The 22,767-nt window shown below is 39.9% G+C and overlaps 1 long non-coding RNA gene across 1 annotated transcript in view; it reads left to right on the top strand.

Moving 5' to 3' along the window:
- LOC115271264 overlaps positions 1-21,874 on the top strand; it is a 268,475-nt gene extending 246,601 nt beyond the window's left edge. The window contains exon 3 of the long non-coding RNA XR_003899870.1: positions 21,806-21,874. This is a non-coding gene — a long non-coding RNA (uncharacterized LOC115271264). The remainder of the gene's footprint in view (positions 1-21,805) is intronic.
- The last annotated feature ends 893 nt before the right edge of the window (positions 21,875-22,767 follow it).

The raw sequence follows: 22,767 nt of genomic DNA, 5'->3' as shown, positions 1-22,767 counted from the left end.
TCTAGGTTTAGCCAGGGAAAGGGGCACAAAGGGCTTAGAGAAATGAGCACTTGAATTTTCATTATTGAGTATCTGTGAAAAACTGCACCACCATTTGAGTTTTATTATTAACCCTGTCAATAAAAAGATTTAATAATTTTAATCAGTCTTGCATTGCACTTTGAGGATACTACACGTAGGAAATAAAACAAGGTTCCTTTATTTCCTTCTGTGTCATTTCACTGGACTCCTACTAGTAGTTATCTCAAAATAGTTTTAATCTTGTGTTAGATTTGTCATGCAGGTTGGTAACTACATGGGAATTTCAGTCTGCTCCTTCACTCTTTACTTAAGCAAAAATCCCATTTACTTAAATTGGTGGCAGACAGAACACAGATGTTCCCTTAGAATCAGGTTAAATATCAGCTTCTAAAAAAAGTCTTGGGGATGGAGTAGTGCATCCTGTTTGTTTGTTTCCCCTCCCCCCCCCTCCCCTAGATAAAAACTGGAGAACAATCCCCACCTATATATAAGAGATTTAAGGTAGTTCACAGTTTAGGCTCACATAGTTGTTCACTGAACCTTTTCATTTAATAGTGAATTTCTATGGTTGTTGCAGAAGGCAGACATGCACATACTGATTTAGGAAGATTTGCTTAGATTGGCTGCAATTTTATCAACAAAACAACACTAGCTAATCTGCCTTAGGGAAAGTACCCCTTGAAAATTACCTGTAGGGGATGATGGCCTATGCTACTTCCCTTTTCTGAAAACATAATTGTGGGACTCTTCATCCTTTGTTTTCAAGGCTCCAGTCCTTGTCCTTGTCTACATCTTATCACTGGTCACCCATCATTTTCATGTTCAGGCTCTTTGTTCCTTTCTCTCTGATGCTATATCCAGCACCACCATGCTTCACTGAATCCTCTTCAAAACCTACCTTTAGTCACAATCCTTCAAACAGGGATATTCAAATTCTTTTCAAACAATAAAAACAGAGAAGCAAGAGTTAACCTGCAGTTAGAAGCTATGCAGGCTCATGAGCCATGCAGTCATGGGCTCTTCGTCTGGTGTCCATTGGTGTCTGCTGCCAGCCTCTTTTTATTTTTGCTGCAGGACCAGTAACCTTAAGAACCAGTAGATCAATATACTCTTCGCTGTGTTCTAGAATTCTAGTCACCAACTGGTACTATTAGAAATCATCTGGAAATTTTTCATCTGGAATTTCCAATAGCAGCTTCAATGGCAGTTTTTTGTCTGCCTGCAGAATCAGGCCTTTTAGTCGATACTTCTAAAGTAAATATGCCAAATTCTGCACTTAGTAAGAAAATGACAATCCAGCGAAAGTCTGTTAGCTTCAATTAACTTATAGTGCTGTCCCTGAGAGCACAGATTGCCCCCACAGTACTATGGACAGTACGCTGTTACTAGCATTCTTTTACCATTAAAGAAATAAACATTTGCTAGCAATTACCAGACAGGGCTTTCTGAGATCACCTCAATTTCCTTCCGTATTAAGAAGGGGAAGTATCTCTGGTAACTGTGTGGTAATGGCTGGCAAATATTGTCATCTTCTTTATGCTGTTTTTTAATGTCATATATTTACTGTTTAGGACCAAATTTTGACCTTCATATTGTTGTAAGTAGATGTGGGAAGGTCCATTACTCCTTCGCTCAGATTTAAAAGAAAAAAAAAATAGCAGTGCAGCCTCTAGCTAAGGTAAAATGCATGTTTGGCTTTTGTCTCCTAGAGCTCTAGAATAGCCGTTAACTTCTGGAAGAAAGAATGAATGGAGCCGTTAACCTGTGGCTGGGTCCCTCCAAATATTGCTGCTGGGGACACAGTGCTAGTAAATTGAGAAGGCACCAAAAGGGCTGCCCAATTTTTTCTGCAGCACTAGAAAATCAACAAAGTCACCTAATGGCTAACTGTAGAAAAGCACAATCATGAGAAGAATCAAATATTTTAAAGCATTCAAAAGAGGGCTACCAAAAAAGTCAAATCCAAATCTGCAGCCAGGGTCACTTGGGCAAAGCTGCTTTCGAAGGTGATAGAAGTGTGTAGGATTGGTCCCGACACTGAAAAGTAGTTGACGTGGTACCTTTGATATGGTGTAAATGGATGCAATTCCACTGAAGTCAATGCAGCTGGGCTGATTTGTGCCAGCTGAGGCTCTGGCTCTTTGTTTTTCGTAGCACTCGTTTCTAGGGAAAGCAAACATTAATTGTCCTTTGCTGGGTCAAAGAAGTCACTGCAGAAGGCTCCCACAATTTATAACTGTACAGTAGGATCCTCCTATTTACAATTAGTATTACTCACTTAAGTGCTATAGAACGTACATGGCAGAACTTAACATATGTGCTTCTGAATGTAGCTGGTAAGTCTCGACACCCTGTTGATGAATGAGGGGCAGTTCCTCATTCATGAATGAGGGGCAGTTGGGAAAAAAAGATACATTATTTTCTGTTTCATGCAACACAGTTCATATAACAGTAATTCAAAAATTGTAAGCTGAAAAATTACACACTGTACCATCTCTTGTGGTTTAATTAAATACACCTTTTTTCCATAAGTATTAGCATCTTAGCTACTAAGCACTCATTTTCTTTAACACAGTCATTTTTCAGTACTGTTTATTCTTTCCTTACTTGTGTGAAGTTAGATGCTCTGTTCACAGTAAACTGCTATTACCTTTAGATCAGCTAACCCTAAACTTTGTTCCATGGAACACTGCTGGTCCATGGAGAAAAGGCACATCACATTGTGCTCAGTTCCAGCTTCACCTATACACACATCCACTTACTGTACTAACTCATTTACATTTCCTATATACTTGCCAAATATCACATGTCATGTAAACATTTGATTTAGTTCCCACAGGGATGTCACATGGCCATGGATGGGAGGAGGAGATGATCAACAAAGCAATTGTTTAATAAGATGTGGTCTGCTCACTGGGAAGAAGTTTGAGAAGCTTTGTGTTAGATGGTTTTTAAAGCTGCTTTCTAGGATATAGTTCAGAAAAGGCCCCTCTCCAAATGTTGGTAAAGATATCTAGTCATTTCACATCTTTCAAAATTCATTTCTGTTCTGTACTAAAACACCCCTTAGGTTCCACACCCCTAGTTATTACTAGTCCAATGTAACAAATTATTTATATCACAACCTAAATGGATGACTCCTTGGACCAAATCCTAATCTGGTATAAATTGATATACCTATGTTGATTTCACTGTAGGATTTGGTGACTAGTGTTGGTCGAGCTTGGCTAGAACTCTGATATCTCAGAGGAAGCCCTTGTTAAAATTTTATAGACAAACTGAAATGTGGTTTGGGATGATTTCCCTGCCTCAGATGGAGGCATACTATCTCTGCATACTGCTATATCGTCCCTGTCAGTGATAACTTACCCCTGTGACTCATAAAACACTAATGAGGAAGGGGAAATTTTTGGCCTTTGAAATGGACAAAATTTTGTCAAGGGTCAGATACTTTCAAAAATTATTTTCTGGGAAAGTTATGATGGGACCTTCTACAAGAGTTTTAAACCCCCTTTCAAATGACAAGAGGTGAGCCCTGTGCTATACTGCCAGTACGCTCAGCACGTTGTTCAAGAGAAAAGTATATTTTCAGCAAGTGCACTTAATATGTTTGTTTGTTTGAGTGATGTTGCCTTCCTCTTTTGTAGTACTGAAGTGAGACCGTTTTATTTACAGTGCAAAGAGCTAGCACAAGGACTATGCATTGCTTGAGACCTCTGTAAACCCTATTTTCAGAGTTTACATGGGATTTAGGGAGTACAAAGGAACTGTAAGAGTGTAGGCTTTTTTTTCCCCCTGGCTCTTTGCACTAGGGTGGATTTCACTGTAAATGAGACATAAATAGATTCTCCAGTCCCTCACCCATATTCTTTGCACTTCTGGGTTGAGCCCGGGCTAAAAGGGCACATTTTTTGTGGGAGTCCCATGTGAAAATATTGGCAGCCAATCACCAGCCAGACTCCAATGGCAATTATTATTTGTTAATTGTGCCACCGCATCCAACAATTTTAATACTTTATTGCAGCACTGTTTCCAAAAACAGCCTGACTTTACAAACCTCAAAAATAAACAAAAGCACCTATTTCTGTGCCACGTTTTAAGCGTTTTCCAAGACAGTCCCGTATTAAATGTACTCTTCTCTAAGGGGGTATGATATCACTGAAGTACCAAATAAGTGCATCTGACTATGTGATAGTCCTTTTTAGCAGTTTGAGCATATTTTTACCACTCTATCTCTGAAACATGTTAAGTTTATACATTACCAATCAGACCCTGGATTGGCCTCATTAACACCATTTTTCATATACCTTTTAACAAGATTTTTTTTTTGTCCCCCTTAATCTATGTACTCAGTAAACCTCAGTTCAGATGGTGCATCCCTAGTTTTCAAAGGGAGCATTTTACCCAGCACTCAGCTGAGCTGGCTGACATTATAAGGAGGGCAAGTAACTTACCCAAGGGCACACATTCCTTCAGTGACTCAATCAGGATTAGAACCAGGATGCTCCTACCTCTCAGTTCTTCACTCTTACCTCTTAATAACATGGCCTCCCTCACTGCTGGAAACATGCAAGTAGATTACATTGATTGTGAGAATTGCCGCAGACAAGGACGAAAACAGTATATTGCACCTGCATAGCCTTGGGACTTGCGACAGGTCAAAGCAGGCTTAGCAGCTGGTTACAGGTAATGCTTCTTTTCACCAGTAAAGGTCAACTTAATGTGAGATCCATATCAAAAGCACTAGCTGACATATTGCCCTAAATCTCTGGTTTTACTCTCTAAAAAGGTACTCTAGTGTCTGGATCTTGCATTCCTGAAGAGTTTGGGGTGTGGAAAAAATGCAGGATCCGGCCGTAGATATCTTAGTTGTAAATACAGTTTGTTAGATTTTATTTGAGTGAATTGATATGGGATTTCATATTATGTTTTCCTTATTTTATTTATGGTTAAATTACGCTTTCCAGGTTGCCATAATTATTAATAATATTTACCCTTAAATTTTGATAAACATTATTTGAGAAACACTACAGATGGTTTTTAGTTTAATGACCAAGATAATGATAACTGCAATGATTAAATAATACAGTCCAATGCAAACCTAGCATCTTCTTAAAAATCCCAGAGCACTTTGCAAAAGCAATAAAACAATAAATTAAAATAACAGCTGGGCTAATCATAATCCAATTTAAAAAGACAACAATTTGGTTTGGTTTTTAAAAGTAAGTCATTTTAGCTTTTCTACTGTCCAAAAGAAAAGAATTCCACAGATACAGTGCTATACGCTGCCTAAAGGCAATAGCTCTCAGCTTATGGTAAACCCCTCAGAACAGATAGCAAACAAAGAGTGGCAGAATAAAAGACAAAGAGAATATGTAATCAATTCCATAAGATAGGAAGTGGTAAGATCATGGACTGACAGTACCTTATATGTTAATAACAGAATCTTAAAATCTATTCAGTGTTATACAAGGAGTCAATGCAGTGACCTGATTACTGATGAAATACGAAAAGACTTCTTAGTCTGCCTTTGTGTCCTGGTGCAGGCATTTTCAGTCAATGGAAACCAGTACATTTACTTATTAGAAAGCTATTCAAAAAAAGAGCTCCATTGTGAGTTCTCTGTAGGCAAACTATGGATGACCAGTTTGGTGTCTTCCTGGGAGAGATGACCATGTAATGTTGAAAGTTCATGAAATAAAAAATTGCTGATGTATTGATATGTAATGATGCACTATGATTATTAAAGGGAAAATAGGGATAAAAAATTACACCAAGGGTTTTCACTGTTGACATAACATATATTGTGTCGCTTATCAAACAAAAAAAGGATATATCCTAATAACATTGTGGACTCATGATGACTGAAATGATGATGAAAATATGCAATACAATAAAACATAATGCAAATGTACATAGTGTTATACTCTCACTAAAAAAAACCATGGTACTTTAGAAAAGCAGTGTAAGGTTAGCAACAGCTGTGCTAAGCATAAGTAAACGGAAAAAGCCAAAGTATCAATTTTTAAAGTATCAATGGGTCTTGGTTAATCAGATGTCACAGCACCCCCAGTGTTGCCAGTGGTTTCATGTCTATGAGCAAAAAACTTCATTGAAAAGTATATAAACAAACTTCTTCTTTTTTTCTTCTAAAAGCCAAGCAAACCTCTGGGATTGGCTGGAGCTCAGCTTTATCTGCAAACTTTCTGGATTGCCTTGCTTTGTTGAATACTCCAAATAAAGTTTAGACAAGCACAAAGATGCTTGTGGCAATCAGATATGGACATAACTCAAGGGGTTAACACAATACTGAGTACTCCCAAATTCTCCTACTTGTAATTATAATTAAAGAGTTTCTTGGCCATTTTGGACTCAGCAAAACTCATTTGAATACAAGTCTTAGAGTACGGCTGGTGTACACTTAAAAGTTAGATTGACCTAGCTATGTAGGTCAGGTGGGTGAAAAATCCAGACTACTGACTGACCTAGCTATGCCAACCTAACACCCAGGGTTATGCCGCCATAGTTACAGTGACATAGTTATGCACTGGTGTAGTCTCCGCTGACATACCCTTGGTGGATGTTTGTTTAATATGTCATAGACTATCTCACAAGCAGTACAAGAGCTCAGATATAGAGCTCTGATTTACAGTGACGATGTCAAATTAGTTGTAGTGCAAATGACAGATTGTGTTGTAAAGGGGCTTTATCAAACCTAACACAGCTAGAAATGTTGTCATGAATTTTAATTTCAGTTAAAATGATTTTCTTAATTTAAACTTTTCTTTGCAGTTTTATGAATGCAAATACGTATGACCATATGACTCACATTGTACCATGAAAGAGTTTAAGTACCCAGAAAACAAAACTGACTCATCCGTTCTCTGGTCCAAGCTGACTTCAAAGAAAAATATATACTAGCAGCATATGTTAAAGTTTAAAAATTCTTTCAATTTTAAGTATTTCAGGGTTATAAGTAACACAGGTAGGGAATTAACAAAAATATGGTTGGTTCTTCACTGTCTTTGTTCATGTGCAAAATGAGTGAAAAGCTGCTGTAAAACCTGCCATTCTTATGAGGTAGAATTTTACACTCACTTTGCATTCGTGTAACTGATCACACAAGGAGCAGTGTAATGGAGAATCAGGCCCTATATTTCTGTTTCAATGTTGTACTTTCAAATGGTGAACAATCTTGCAAACCCACTTGATTTATGCAGTTTGATTATTGCTGAATTCTGCAGGTGCTTCCAAGCACTGGAGCTCCTTTTTGTACAATGGAAGATGGCATGCATGACTCCATTTCCTGACAATTCTAATCCATTTTGGAGTTGCACACACCTCATTGGATAGGTGTTAAAGAAATAGCCTCACATCATTTGACAAGATTTCTTAGATCTTTGAAGTTGTTAAAAGGATGCTGTCCATCTGATTTTTTTTTTTTTTTTAAATCGACCAATTCCCGCCCCCACCCCAGTCCCAATCCTTTGAATATTACATTGATTTTCTAAATATATAGAAGGTTTAGGATTTTTCTGTTCTACCATTGATATTTAGAAGGTTCTTTTCAGAAGACCTGAGGAAACCCCCCGACCCCCTCACACACACACAGGGCCGGCTCCAGGCACCAGCTTGCCAAGCAGGTGCTTGGGGCGGCCCCTCCGGAGAGTGGCGGCACGTCCAGCTATTCGGCAGCAATTCAGTGGACGGTCCCTCACTCCGGCTCGGAGTGAAGGACCTCCCGCCGAATTGCCGCCGCAGATCGCGATCACGGCTTCTTTTTTTTTTTTTGCGCTGCTTGGGGCGGCAAAAACCCTGAAGCCGGCCCTGCACACACACACACAAAACATTCACAGACACACTTTTCCCCTTTCACTCGATGAAATTGACTGCTGAAAAGGCCAGCCTGAAATCCGTGTGCCATTTAAATCCTATTTAAGCACTCAAAATAGGGCTTAGGTAGTGCATTGGGTTTGTGCTTGCCCTGTGAATAGGGGTGATTTTCATCTGTGCTGCACACTCCTGTCTACTGCCTCTTTATGTTCAGTTTCAGCTTTACTGATACTGTTTCCAGTCAACACTGTCTTGCAGAGATGAGTTGGAGATGCAAACCACTGAGACTTACTACTCACAAAGTCCTGGAATGCACTAAGTAAGGAAGCAAAAATAGAGCAAAAGAAAAGAAAAATTGTCTCATCTCTTGCAGTTATAGAAATCTAAAAATGTTTGGATGAGAGAGCCATTTTCAAGATCCCAGTGTCCTTTTACTGAGTTGGTGAAATGTACTCGAGTTTCTGAGTAAAGATGGTAAATTGTGAATATTTTTATCCAAGATTTTAAAGTTACTTTTTAGTCTTACAAATTGGGCACATAATATTTAAAGACGTGAGAAGACAGACAGTACATGTAATAATACCAGACATTTTTACGCACGCACACACACACACCCGGCTGTGGTGTCCCCTCTGTACTATGTAATGCTTTTCATAAAAGAAATGAGAGCATACACTTGATACTCTGTTCAAGGCAAGGGAGTTATATATGTACACACACACACACACACACACACACACACACACACACACACTCTCTTTATACTGCTGTGTTATGGTATGTTATATACTGGAAGTTATCAGGTCGGGATACCGCCCAACCGGTAGGCAAAAGAATGTTATGGGACTTTGAAATTGGAAAAAGTCAAAGAAGTGATCTCTTGACAGAATTATATAACCTTCTCACACTGTCTCTGAACTTCACTGAATCCTTGAGGTGACAGAAAGCTGGCAGACTAAGCAGAGGCAGCTGCTCGCAATGGTATGCCAAAGATGAATCTGTTCAGGGTGATCAGTGACTGAAAGCTCAACAACCTAAGTCATTGATCACCATGACCCCAGTTGCTGCTAAGTCCATTAGGTTGTAATGAAAGCTTAAAGGAAGGGGGGAGTAGGTGATACAGAGCAGGGCACACACAGGAAAGGAAGAAGAGTCACAAATACTACACCTAAAAACTGTTCAGGAAAATACAAAGCCCATTACTTTGTATGGGGTGCTTGATCAGATAGATTTTTCATTAAGATTCATGGATAAATAAAGGCTGAGAAATTCGGTTATATACATAGGCTGGGATTCCAAAAGAGCCTAAGGAAATTAGATGCTTGTCTCCCATGGAATTTCAATGAGAACTGGGCACCTAACTTCCTTAGTTCCTTTCAAAATCCCAGCACCCTTTCAGCTAATTTATGTATTTGTAGTTGAATATAAAAGCAAGACATCACCCACAGCACACATCAAATGTAGCAAAAGAAAACAATAGTATATTATGTGGATGTGCAAAAAAATATATTTTTTTGTATTATAAAAACAATGAGGAGTCTAGTGGCACCTTAAAGACTAACAGATTTATTTGGGCATAAGCTTTCGTGGGTAAAAAAAAAACCCACTTCTTCAGATGCTTGGAGTGAAAATTACAGATACAGGAATAGATATAATGGCACATGAAAAGAAGGGAGTTACCTTATAAGTGGAGAACCAGTGTTGACAAGGCCAATTCAGTCAGGGTGGATGTGGTCCACTCCCAAAAATTGATGAGGAGGTGTCAATACCAAGAGAGAGAAAATTGCTTTTGTAGTGAGCCAGCCACTCCCAGTCCCTATTCAAGCCCAAATTAATGGTGTTAAGTTTGCAAATGAATTGTAACTCTGCAGTTTCTCTTTGAAGTCTGTTTTTAAAGTTTTTTGGTTGAAGGATGACTACTTTTAAATCTGTTATTGAATGTCCAGGGAGATTGAAGTGTTCTCCTACTGGCTTTTGTATGTTACCATTCCTGATGTCTGATTTGTGTCTGTATTCTTTTACGTAGAGACTGTATGGTCTGGCCCATGTACATGGCAGAGGGGCATTGCTGGCACATGATGGCATATATCACATTAGTAGATGTGCAGGTGAATGAGCCGCTGATGGTGTGGCTGATGTGGTTGGGTCCTCTGATGGTGTCGCTAGAGTAGATATGGGGACAGAGTAGGCAATGGGGTTTGTTACAGGGATTGGTTCCTGGGTTAGTGTTTCTGTGGTGTGGTGTGTAGTTGTTGGTGAGTATTTGCTTCAGGTTGGGGGTGCTGTCTGTAAGCGAGGACTGGCCTGCCTCCCCAGGTCTGTGAGAGTGAGGGATCATTTTCCAGGATAGGTGGTAGCTCGTTGTTGATGTGCTGGAGAGGATTTAGCTGGGGGCTGTACGTGATGGCCAGTGGTGTTCTGTTATTTTCCTTGTTGGGCCTGTCCTGTAGTAGGTGACTTCTGAGTACCCATTTCGCTCTGTCAATCTGTTTCCTCACTTTCCCAGGTGGGTATAGTAGTTTTAAGAATGCTTGATAAAGATCTTGTAGGTGTTTGTCTTTGTCTGAGGGATTGGAGCAAATGCGGTTGTATCTTAGGCCTTGGCTGTAGACAATGGATCATCTGATGTGTCCTGGATGGAAGCTGGAGGCATGTATAGTGGTCAGTAGATTTCTGGTATAGGGTGGTGTTTATGTGACCATCACTTATTTGCACTGTAATGTCCAGGAAGTGGATCTCTTGTGTGGACTGGTCCAGGCTGAGGTTGATGATAGGGTGGAAATTGTTGAAGTCCAGGTGGAATTCTTCAAAGGCCTCCTTCCCGTGGGTCCATATGATGAAGATGTCATCAATGTAGTGCAAGTAGAGGAGGGGCACTAGGGGACGAGAGCTGAGGAATCGTTGTTCTAAGTCAGCCATAAAAATGTTGGCATATTGTGGGGCCATGCGGGTACCCATAGCAGTGCCACTGACTTGAAGGTTGCCCCAAATCTGAAATGGTTGTGGGTGAGGACAAAGTCACAAAGCTCCGCCACCAGGTGTAGCTGTAATTTTCACTCCATGCAGCTAAAGAAGTGGGTTTTTTACCCACAAAAGCTTATGCCCAAATAAATCTGTTAGTCTTTAAGGTGCCACAGGATTCCTCGTTGTTTTTGTGGATACAGACTAACACGGCTACCGCTCTGATGCTTTTTATTATATTCCACTCATAGGGAATAAGACAAAAATAATCAAACAATTGAATTGTTTCAAAAAAGGAATCATTTTAGTGCAGGTCTGCTCTGAAAAGGTGACTTTGTGAGAATGACGGAACAGAGTTCTACATGCATTGTAGCTCAATGATTTCCATATCAAATTTGCTCAGTTTACTACTAAAAAACTGCTTTACTGCTTCAAACTGCTAGTGCTGTACTCAACCTGGGTTCTAAAAGGCCAAGCTGGACTCTTTCTGTCTTATGCATCCCCTTAATTAATAGAGAGTCTGCAGGCCGAATGCTGTCCTCAGTTACACGTGTACAATTCTAGTGCTTTCAGTGGGGTTGAACGGTTGTAACCAAGGGCAGAATTTGAACACAACAAGGATGTATAAATGGCTTCATTGCTATAGTGGATGATGCACAAACTGGAAGAGAATGCAACTTACTCTATCAGAGCTGTGGCTGATGGAAGTACAAACGTTTTTCACTGAAGTGAAATCTCAATACTAGAGCTGGGCAAAATTTTTCAGCTGAAACGTTTTTTTCGGGGGTCAAAATAAAACAAGAACAAAACATTCAGGGGGAAAAATCTGTGTTTCTTTTAGACATTTTGAAATTAAACATTTTGGTCTTTTTATTTGAAATTACTTTTTTTGTTTCAAATTGTCCTTCAATTTTATTTTTAAGTAAGGTTTTAAAACCACAAATTAAATGAAACATTTTGTTCAAAGTAAAAAAAAAAAATATTTGTTTTCGGTTTACTTGAGAAACTCCTTCACCCCTCCAACCCCCCAATATTTTCAGTTTGACTAGTGAGCCAGAAAATTAGGTATTCACATAGCTGTACTGTATATGGAAGGGCCTGATCCAGAAGTGAGTGGGAGCCTTTCCATTAACTTCAGTGGGAAATGGATCAGGTCCAGAGAGTGTACCTACTGAACAAAAAGCCACTTTTGAGAGTAGCAATGCACTTTAAGAATAAATATCTTCGATGCTATTGTTAGGAGTAATGATGTCTCATACTGCTCTGTTCTCAGGAAAGGATAGATTCTTATATAACAAGGTGCTTTCATTTCCATATGGCAACAAAGTGTATGAGTGTCCAGCTACTGCTACCTACAAATAGGATGGTACAACAATTTGAGTATAAGAATAGATCTTTGAGCCAAAGCATACATAAATTCAAAGTAATAGATTAATTAATTTCTATTTCCATCAGTAGAAAGTCACATCACAATATGGTGTATATGACCTTTGATTCATGCATTAATATTCCCTTTGTTTTCATTTTCCTTGTCTTTGAATTGGCCCTTTTTGTTTCATTATTGAGCAGCTGGGCTGCAGAAAGTCGTCTTCAACTATATAAAGTTTCCCAATATGTAAAATTTGGGGGCTGAGTTTCATCTTATCCCAGTGCAAATTAGGAGTACCTCCAATTCTAACAGAGTTATATTAGTGTAAAACAGAGGCAAGTGAGGGTAGGATCAAGTCCTTAGGCCAATACAAACTTTATGTGGTTACAGAGCTACTAAAAGATGCAGCCGTAAGTCCTCTGTCTGTAGATGACAGTAGTGACTGTCAGTGCAAGTTTCCCTAGTGTTGCCTCCTTGATATAGAGAGATTACTAGAAGTGAAAATATATCTGTCTCCATATTCATCTCTTTCTTGACCTTAGGCATTCCTAAAACCACCAGAAAGGGTACCTGTTATATGTTCACAATGTTTGGTCAGTACTAATCTGAGAAAACTGAATTAGTAACCTAGAGATGAAAGACCCTGTATTCCATTTCAAGTGCCCTGAGCTATCAGGCCTCCTCTTTCCCCATCCCTTGTACCTCTCTCTCTTGCAAAAAAAACCATTTTTATTTACACAGCAATCTTTCAGCCTAGCCATGGTGACTAGGTTTGGATCAGGGGAAGTAGTAATTTAGAACTTTTACATTCAAGGCCAAATTATCTATCATCTTATTTTCAGCAAGCTCACCCACAAAATATGTGGCTGAAATCTCTTGCATTTGTATAACACTTCATTTGCAAAAAGCCAAATTTACACATGTAAATGCATATTAGTGAACACCCATTTTACTGGATGAATCGCTGGTTGAATATTTCATCTCAGTATCCCTGATTTTGCACAATGCATGTAATATTCTCTTGAATTTCCTTTGATCAACAACTGCATATTCCTGTTAGGTCCCTTTACTGCAGTCATCCCCAAACTGTGGGGTGTGGAGAAACATTCGGGGGGAGGAGGGGTGCAGCAGGGCCTGGGCCAGCCTCCCAGCTATCCAGCCTGAATCTGCCTCTAGTTTCGGCCCCCAGCTGCGACCCCAGCCCTGCCCCCAGTCTTGGCTCCCAACCATGGCTCCACTCCAGGCCCAGCCTCAGCCCCCATTTGCAGCTCCACTCCTGGCTCCAGCCCCGCCCCCAGCTAGGCCCCAGCCTCAACTCCCTTAACCCTGTCTTCCACCGCGGCCCGGCTCCCGGCCCCAGCTCCCAGGGCGGGCACAAACAGGGGTCGGGAGGATGTGACATGAAAAGTTTGGGGACCACTGCTTTACTGGAATCTGTCAAAGTCTTTCAATGTAAAGGGATCTTTTACAGTTAGTTTTAGGACAGTTCTATCAGTATTAGATTTCTTATCTGATTTTTTCTTTATCACCTGAGATCAGTAATATCCTATTTGGACTCACATCTGATTCTCCAGATATTCTGGATGTCGCTATGTGATTAGTCTGCCTTTTGCTAGGTTTCTGATCAGGGGAAAGTTCTCCACTGTTCGTACATTTTCTGTGCTTCCCCCCCCCCCATTCAGTCTCCAGCTTAGCTTGTTTAACAGGGATTCCCTTCAGTTTTTGTCTTGAAGGGAGACAGAGTTGCACATGTCATTTTGCTTGGCATTCACAACACCTGTGTCAAGGCTGTATCCCCACTTTGAACTTTAGGGTACAAATGTAGGGGCCTGCATGAAAACTTCTAAGCTTATCTACCAGCTTAGCTCTGGTCCGCTGCCACCATCTCAAGAATTCCCTCCCTGGGAAGCCTTGAGAAACCTTTCAGCAATTCCCTGGTGAACACAGATCCAAACCCCCTTGGATCTTAAAACAAGGAGAAATTAACCATCCCCCCTCCTTCCTCCCACCCTCCTTTCACCAACTCCTGGTGAATACAGATCCAAACCCCCTTGGATCTTAAAACAAGGAGAAATCGATCTGGTTCTTAAAAAAGAAGGCTTTTAATTAAAGAAAAAGGTAAAAATCATCTCTGTAAAATCAGTATGGAAAATAACTATACAGGGTAATCAAACTTAAAGAGCTCAGAGGACCCCCCTCTGTCTTAGGTTCAAAGTACAGCAAACAAAGATAAACCCTCTGGTAAAAGGTACATTTACAAGTTGAGAAAACAAAGTAAATCTAAGACGCCTTGCCTGGCTTTTTACTTACAAGTTTGAAATAGGAGAGACTTGTTTAGAAAGATGGGGAGAACCTGGATTGATGTCTGGTCCCTCTCAGTCCCAAGAGCGAACAACCCCTTAAACAAAGGACACAGAACAAAAGCCTTTCCCCCCCCAAGATTTGAAAGTATCTTGTCCCCTTATTGGTCCTTAGGGTCAGGTGTCAGTCAGGTTACCCGAGCTTCTTAACCCTTTACAGGTAAAAGGATTTGGAGTCTCTGGCTAGGAGGGATTCCATAGCACTGTACACAGGAGAGCAGCCACCCTTCCCTTTATAGTTATGACAACCTGTGTGAGCATTTCTCAAATCACATCTGCTGCATAAGTGGGAGCAGAGACAGTAGGCTCCAAGGAGTTCATGTAGACATGTGGTTGGAAAAATTCCTGCTGCTTTTGTTCTTGCCTATAGGCATTTTTCAACAGTTTTCAGTTCAAGTGCACCTTTACCTCTTGTTTAATTTTAATTTGTCTAACAATTTAATAATCCCTTTAGGGAGTGGTAGTGCTATAATAAAAGCATGTATAAATTTTATAAATATATAACCAAGTAGGAGCTCCTAACAACTGCCTCCTCACCATTAAATGGTTAGGCTCTATCCCTTGATTCTTTTAAGGTTTGGGGGAGAAATAGTTTGTGGTCACCATATGTGTAAAACAGTGAAAATAGAAAATCTGTTGGATCTTTCCATAAAGGCTAACCTATAAAAATGAATTTGAGTAAAACTAATGGGATTCTGTAGAAGCCTACAGAAATCACTCCAACCAACATATAGAGAATTATACGCTGCTATTGAATTCCATGCTATGGTTTAAAAATTCTATTAAAAGGCTATCATTCTCTATTAAAAGAACACTCTGAACTTTAAAATTATACTTCTATTACTTACTAACTATTAATTACTTACTAATATTACAAGTACAACCTAGGATTATTATAAATGATTGTGCAGAGAAAATAACTTTGTGCAGTTGACAGCACCCTGTGTATATCAATTTCCCTGACTCCCTTGTATAGTTAGCAAATTTCTCCTAATGTTTGTGTTGGTCTTTCACATGGTCACACAGAGAAAATGCAAATAATAATAATAAAAGGAAACACTTATGTATGTGTTTAACTTTACTCACATGAGTAGTCCCAGTTAGTTCAGCATTGAGTTCAATGAGATTACTCACATCAGTAGAATTAAACACGTCAGAGTTTGCCATGTTCATTATGCAATGTTATGGTCTAATAAATCAAGCTAGCCAAGAGGAAAAAGAAAACTTCTATAAACAGCTACAGAGCACAGTAGAAAAGGTCCCAAAAAGAGACGTCCTCCTCGTAATTGGAGACATGAATGCTAAAATGGGGAGCAATAACACTGGCAGGGAAATTAATATAGGGAAACAAGGCCGCAGTGAAATGAACAAAAATGGTGACATGTTTGTTGACTTTTGTGGAAGGCATGACCTGGTCATTTGAGGAACTATTTTCCTGCACTGTACAATTCACAAAATAACTTTGAGGTTGTCAGATCACAGAACAGAGATCTGATCATGTTACAATTTGGCACAAATGGACAACTTTAAAGGATATACATAGCAGGAACAAGGCAGAGGTGGGAACAGAATAGTGGGAGCGAAATTGAGAATAAAAATAAGAACAAAAAAAGACCCAAACAACAGAGCTGCCCATATTATAACATCACCAATCTAGAACAGATGACGACACAAGAGTTTAGAAATTGTGCTAGCAAACAGATACCAGGCGCTTGAAGATGAAAACAATAGAAGGCAAATGATAACAATCACTCTCTTTTTCCATATTATAGTCAGACATTTCCCAATCACGTTTTCATATTAATTTTTGTTGTTTTTTACAGTTATGTTCAGAGAAACATTTTCAGAAGTATTCAATAATGCAAAAGAGAACAATACTGATTATAGTAATGAAGTGAGACTATAGGAATGTTGCCAATTACATGTTGAGATGACAAACTGATCTTAACTCTGTCCCTTTCCACATCTCCTTTCTGATTTCCCTGCATTCTGTCCAACTTTCGTTCCCGATCATTCCTTTGTTTCCTTCACCATTTGCATTTAATGCCTTTTTTGAGTCCACTATGAATGAAAGCCAAGTTCCTTCCTTCTCCAACCAACTTCTAAACTCCCACCTGTTCTATGAAGCACTCCCTCATGACCAATCAGTGCTATGTGTTTGCTCTGTAATGTGTTTTACCTACTCGTGCCTCCTGTTCAGCTGTTCTCAAACTGTGGGTTGGGACCCCAAGGTGGGTGACAACCCCATTTTAATGGGGTTGCCATTAGACTTGCTGAGGCCCAGGACTGAAGCCCAAACCTGAAGGCTTCATAGAATCATAGAATATAGACTATCAGGGTTGGAAGGGACCTCAGGAGGTCATCTAGTCCAACCCCCTGCTCAAAGCCGGACCAATCCCCAGACAGATTTTTGCCCCAGATCCCTAAATGATTGAACTCACAACCCTGGGTTTAGCAGGCCAATGCTCAAACCACTGAGCTATCCCTGGGTGGCAGGGCTCAGGTTACAGCCCCCCCGACCCAGGACTGAAGCCCTTGGGCTTCAGCTTTGGCTCTGCTGCCTGGGACGGTGGGGCTCAGGTGGGTTCAGGCTTTGATCTCCCCTCTTGGGGTCAGGTAGTAATTTTTGTTGTCAGCAGGCAGTCGTAGTGCAATGAAGTTTGAGAACCACTGCTATCGTTTATAAACTAAGGAGAGCAAGGAATAGTTATTTGTTTGGCACAAGTTCCCTAATTGTACAGGGCCATGGATACTTATAGCACTATAAAAATAATAATAATATGAAGATTATAGGGCAGATCCTCACCTGCTGGTAATCCGCATAGCTCCATGGAAGTCACAGGAATCACTTTTCATATGAATTCTATAAGTGAAGCAAGTTATATTGCAAACGTGATTATCGTCAATGAGTGCGTGGGTATTAGATTTTTTTAGGCATAAGTACTTTTGCACTTCAGTTTTAGTACAAGATTGCAAAACCTGAACTTTAAATGATCTTTCCTTTCCCTAAAGCTTAAATGCTGTTTGGATACTCACTGAAAACTCATGTGTATGTACTGTAATAAATGTGACAGGGAAATAGGCTCTTGGGGCCCGTTCCTGCAAGCCCTTTTGAACATGAATAGTGTCCTTATTTGTATGAGAAATCCCATTGACTATTCCTGTAAGTAAGGGTTTGTAGGACTGGGACTTTAGTTTGTGGGTTCTGTTTCGGAAAACCATCCTGGCGACATAGCAACCTAAATTGCTTTCATTAATGGAGTACTAGACAATGTCTGGTAGACACTGAAAATATGCTGCGACACTACTGTCCTTTTAGCAGGTTTACAACTATGAGGAAAACCACAGCTCAAGGACAATGTGGAGATTATAGTACTTACCGCACTGGCTTTTATTTAAAAGAGCAAAACAACAAATGGATATTTTAATGCATAATATGTGGAAATATGTCATGTTTTAATGCCCTGAGCCCACCATACCTCTCATATCTGTCTGTCTCTACTATAATCTAATTGAATCCATGTAATATATTTTTAATTTGCCCTTCACCATAGAAGCTAGGCATTATTAGGTGCTATCCCAGTTTACCTGGATGTTTGCATATTTTCAACCCAGACGTTTTTTCTACTTCTAAAATACTAAACATTTCTATAATCAAAATTTACTAAGTCCTATGTGCATTTTTCTTTTCCTGTCTCTTGATACTGTCAGTCTTTCAAAATGTAGTTCCTGGTATTGGTTCATTGCCACTAATTATTTTTATTTTAGCCTTTGTCCCTGATTTCTCAGTCTGAGAGTTTAAAGAGGTATGACATACACCAAGAAGTATCTAATCAAGAGATGAGTAATCAAACAAAAAGCTTTTTGGGGAGGGGTGGAAATGGAATGTCTGGCTAATATTGTGTTTCCTGTTTTCAACCCTTAAATAGAGTTCTTGCAGAAACCAGAATACCTGCCCATAGCTTGCTGGGTTGGGTTATTAAATAAGTGGAAGCTTGTAAAGAGGGAGTGGTGGGAGAAACAGCATAAAATCGATGATGTAGAAAGGAGTTAAAGTATACACACTATTCATCTCTTACAGCCTTGGTTGTCAGGGCGCTAAACTCTCTGCAAGTATTTGGGTGGGTGGGTGGGTGTGTATGTGGGGGAAACCTAACCATTAATTCCAAAGAGGTGTTATCAGAGGCATCAGGGTTTGGCTGTAAATTTGACTACATTGCTGTGGTGCACAGAGAAATGAGTGAGGAAATATCTGATTAAAGTGAGCATTGCTGCTGAGGCAACTGAATGTTGCCATAGCAATTGAGATGAAATGTGCAAGAAGTGAGATAATTAAATCTAACCCCTTTAGTAGTTTTGACAGTCAATGCACTGCCAATAGGAAAAGTTATCTACAGTGTTAAAGATAAAACACATTCCTCATGGAAGTAGTCCTTGCTGATATTTTGTTGTTTCCTTTCTAAACACATTGCTTCAGGTAACCTAATCTGAATGTTCTTTTTAATAATCAAATACAGTTTTGACCTTGGTCTGTAACTGCTTAGAACTTTCCTGGCTTATTGTATCATGGGAACTGGCTACACAAAATATCCAAAATGTCCCTCCCCTCCTCCACATCCCCGCTTACAGTATGGTAAAGCCAGGACTGTCATGTTTTAGCTTACAATTCAATAATATCTAGAACGTGCTGCCCTCTTCAGGAGCTGGCGATTAAAAATACTTGATTTTGTTTATTGATTCAGAAAATGTAATGAGCAAACATGAACTAGAGCATCTGGTGAGTTTCTTGAACTTTGTAATACACAACCCAAAGACAGAGACTAGTTGCAAAATGAATGGAAAACTGTGATGTAAAAAAGTCTTATCTTACTGGCACTGCAAGAACAAAATTAAAGCCTGGGGCTGTCACATTCATATCCCCTTAAAGAATGTATTTGGTCAGTGGAACCAAAAAACTAAGGACACCGTGGAGTTGAGATTTTTTTTAAATAAATTATTCTGTATAATACCAAGTGACTAGAAATTAAAGATTTTGCATGGCTTAAAAGGGACTCTCACATTAGTTGTCAAGCTAAACTACTCATATGTTTATGTAATTCCCTTTGAAATCAAATGAAGTTGTGTGTGTGTGTGTGTGTGTGTGTTTGGGGGTGGAGGGAATGGTTTCTAAAAATGAGTATAGTCCTGTGGGTTCAGCCACAGGAAGGACAACCATTGCCTGGTCTGAGTGCAGGGATTTTCAAAGTAACAGTGCTGGACCAGCTGTGGGGAATCAATTAATTCACCCCAACACACCAGAGGGATAAACTGAGGGAAAACAAGGCCAAAATCTAGCACTCAGATTCGAGGAGCAAAGATCTCTGAGACAAGCACTGGGGCTGTGAAGAGAACTGGTGTGGAGAGCGGTTTCCTTTTCCTCTTTGAAACTTGGCTAAATTGAGACATGCTGACGTGTCTTTTACCTTTCCTTTTGCTGAGGGCTACCCTGTTGTCCTTTCCTTCAGTGGCCAAAGAGAGGGAGAGATTCTGTGCTACATCTCACAGGATTGAATGTTGGTGAGGGTGTGTAGGGTGGTGTCTGTACTGAATTTCTTCAGTTCTCAGGACTGTCACAGAGTATCATTCATAAGCAACACTTTTTTATTTCAGCAGATTGTAAAGGATATTTAATATCTTTTAATAGCCATCTAAGGAATATTCTTATTTTAATCTTTACATAATATTTTCAGTCCAGTGCAACATGTTTCAGTCCTTTGAAAAGGGAAATATTGGGTCTTATCTGCCATTTGTGTCACTCTAGTTTTATCTCAATATAATTCCATTGATCTCAATTTTACACCATTGCAAAACATTAATGCACCACTGAGAATAGGGGTTGATTTTTCAAAGGCACAAAGGGAAATTAGATGACCATCTCCCCATTGAAAATGTAACACTAGAACCAAATTTTCCAAACAGTGCACAGACAAATCCTAATGGAAGTGCAATCCCAAATCACGAAGGGATTGTGAAATAGTCTCATCTCCTGCACAGAACCTCACCCACCCATCCACTCCTGTAATAGACCCATAATCTCTAAGTTACTGAAGTCCTGAAATCATGATTTAAAGACTTTAAGTTACAGAGAATTCACCATTTACACTAGTTTAAACCTGCCAGTGACCTGTGCCCCATGCTGCAGAGGAAGGTGAAACCCCCCCAGGGTCTCTGCCAATCTGACCCAGGGGAAAACTCCTTCCCGACCCCAAATATGGCAATCAGTTAGACCCTGAGCATCTGGGCAATACCCACCAGCCAGATACCTGGGAAAGAATTCTGTGTAGTTACTCAGAGCCCTCCCCATCTACTGTCCTCTCTCCAGCCATTGGGGATTTTTGCTGTTGCCAGTTGCCAATGGGCTATATGCCATCATAAGCAGTCCTATCATACCATCCCCTCCATAAACTTAGCAAGCTCAGTCTTGAAGCCAGTTAGGATTTTTGCCCCCACTCATGGGCAGCAGTCGAACCCCCACTTTAGAGAGGCTAGCCTGCTGGCCCTGCCACTTTTGCCCGAGCCCCCCTCCCCTCCTTGCGGCTGGAGGAGCTGCCGGCCAGCCCCAGCACCGGCCTAACCCCAAGGCTGCCGGCTCCAATGCCGCTCTGGGCCACTGGCCTGTCCCCTGGGCCAGCCTGAGCCGCCCCAGCCCCTGGCCACCAGCAGGAGCTGAGCCCCCGTCATCTTCAGGGAAGAGGGGAAGTGAGAGTGGGGCCTCCCAGCAGAGTGTGGGCAGGGCCACAGCCTGGGTTAGTGCCGCCCATGCCCCCACTGCTCCCCTGGGAAGGCTGTTCCAGTACTTCACTCCTCTGATGGTTAGAAACCTTTGCCTGATTTTGAGCCTAAACTTAATCACCAGTTTATATCAATTTGTTCTTGGGTCCAGGTACTTAACTTAAATAACTCCTCTTCGTCCCTGGTATTTATCCCTCTGATGTATTTCTAGAGCACAGTCATGACTCCCTCAGCCTTCTTTCGGTTAGTCTAAACAAGCCAAGCTCTTTGAGTCTTCTCTCATAGGTTAGGTTTTTCGTTCCTTTTTCAAAACTGGCCCATACTGCCTAAGTACATGTAACATATGTTCAGATCTGAATTAAAATATTGATCTGTGCTTTCTACGATAGATTTTTTTCATTTTTGTTTTGCTGCTGATGCATTGTGTTTGGCAGTTAGAATCCCTATGGATGAAGGCATAATAACTAATAACATTTTCTTTGCTTTCCAGGGTATTTATGGTACAATGATGAATTTCTTCTTTCCCAGAATGGTAAGCAGAAAGCTATTTCTACCTCTGATAATACTGACTATGAAGAAGAGAAAGTAAATTGTTATAATAAAAGATTGTACATTTATTTTTAAGCAAACTGACAATCTGATAATTATATGGTATATTGAAATGTAAATCTTTGAATATTCAAATCCTGTTCACTAGCTAGAAAAGTCCCACAGAGTATTACATTTATTTCTAAAGACACATAAGAATTTACCATATCTTTTGGAAATGCTTCTGAACCTGGAGTGTTCACCATTGAGGTTTTCTGCATAATTTATTGTAATATATACATACCCACACACACAAATATAGTTTACATCCTATCAGGAGAGAGAGCAAGTGTATCTCTCCTTTACACTGAGAAAGGGTGAGTCCTATACAATGTTTCACTGTGCTGAATTGTATAAAAATTGATCCTTATTTATGTTTCACTAGGGCTTTGCCGCATCTGTGAATTTAAAATTGTATGTTTTCCAAAAGCAGACATCACTTCTTCTGAGAGAGCTGCCTGCTATCATGTTGTTTAAAAAAGATGGTTTCAGTTGTCATTCTCCATTTTTTATGACTGAAAAAGGCAATATTTATTTTACCCCTTGATCATAACGTCTTTACAATCAAATAAAAAGAAAAATTCATCATATTGTACATGTAAAGGTCATCCTAAAATAACACTTCTGAGCAAACTATACTGAATCCTATGAGTATGCTGCTAGGAGAGACATTTCCAACAGTTCTTGGGCATTCCCTTTATAAAGGAATTTCTTTCCACTCCATAAAAATGTAGTTTGAAATCAACATAAAACCATCAAGAAGTGGAACTACTGTTAAAATGGGAAGAAATATTACTGGAAAAAATATCCCCTCCGAGCACAAATTCAAACTTCAAATGTGACTGCTTCTTAGCGTTATAGCTG

This window comes from Terrapene carolina, unplaced genomic scaffold, assembly GCF_002925995.2.
Source record: "Terrapene carolina triunguis isolate 2854851 unplaced genomic scaffold, T_m_triunguis-2.0 Scaffold211, whole genome shotgun sequence".
Taxonomy (NCBI): domain Eukaryota; kingdom Metazoa; phylum Chordata; order Testudines; family Emydidae; genus Terrapene; species Terrapene triunguis.
Note: the sequence above shows the minus strand (reverse complement) of the source record. Positions and strands in the feature narration are given on the sequence as shown.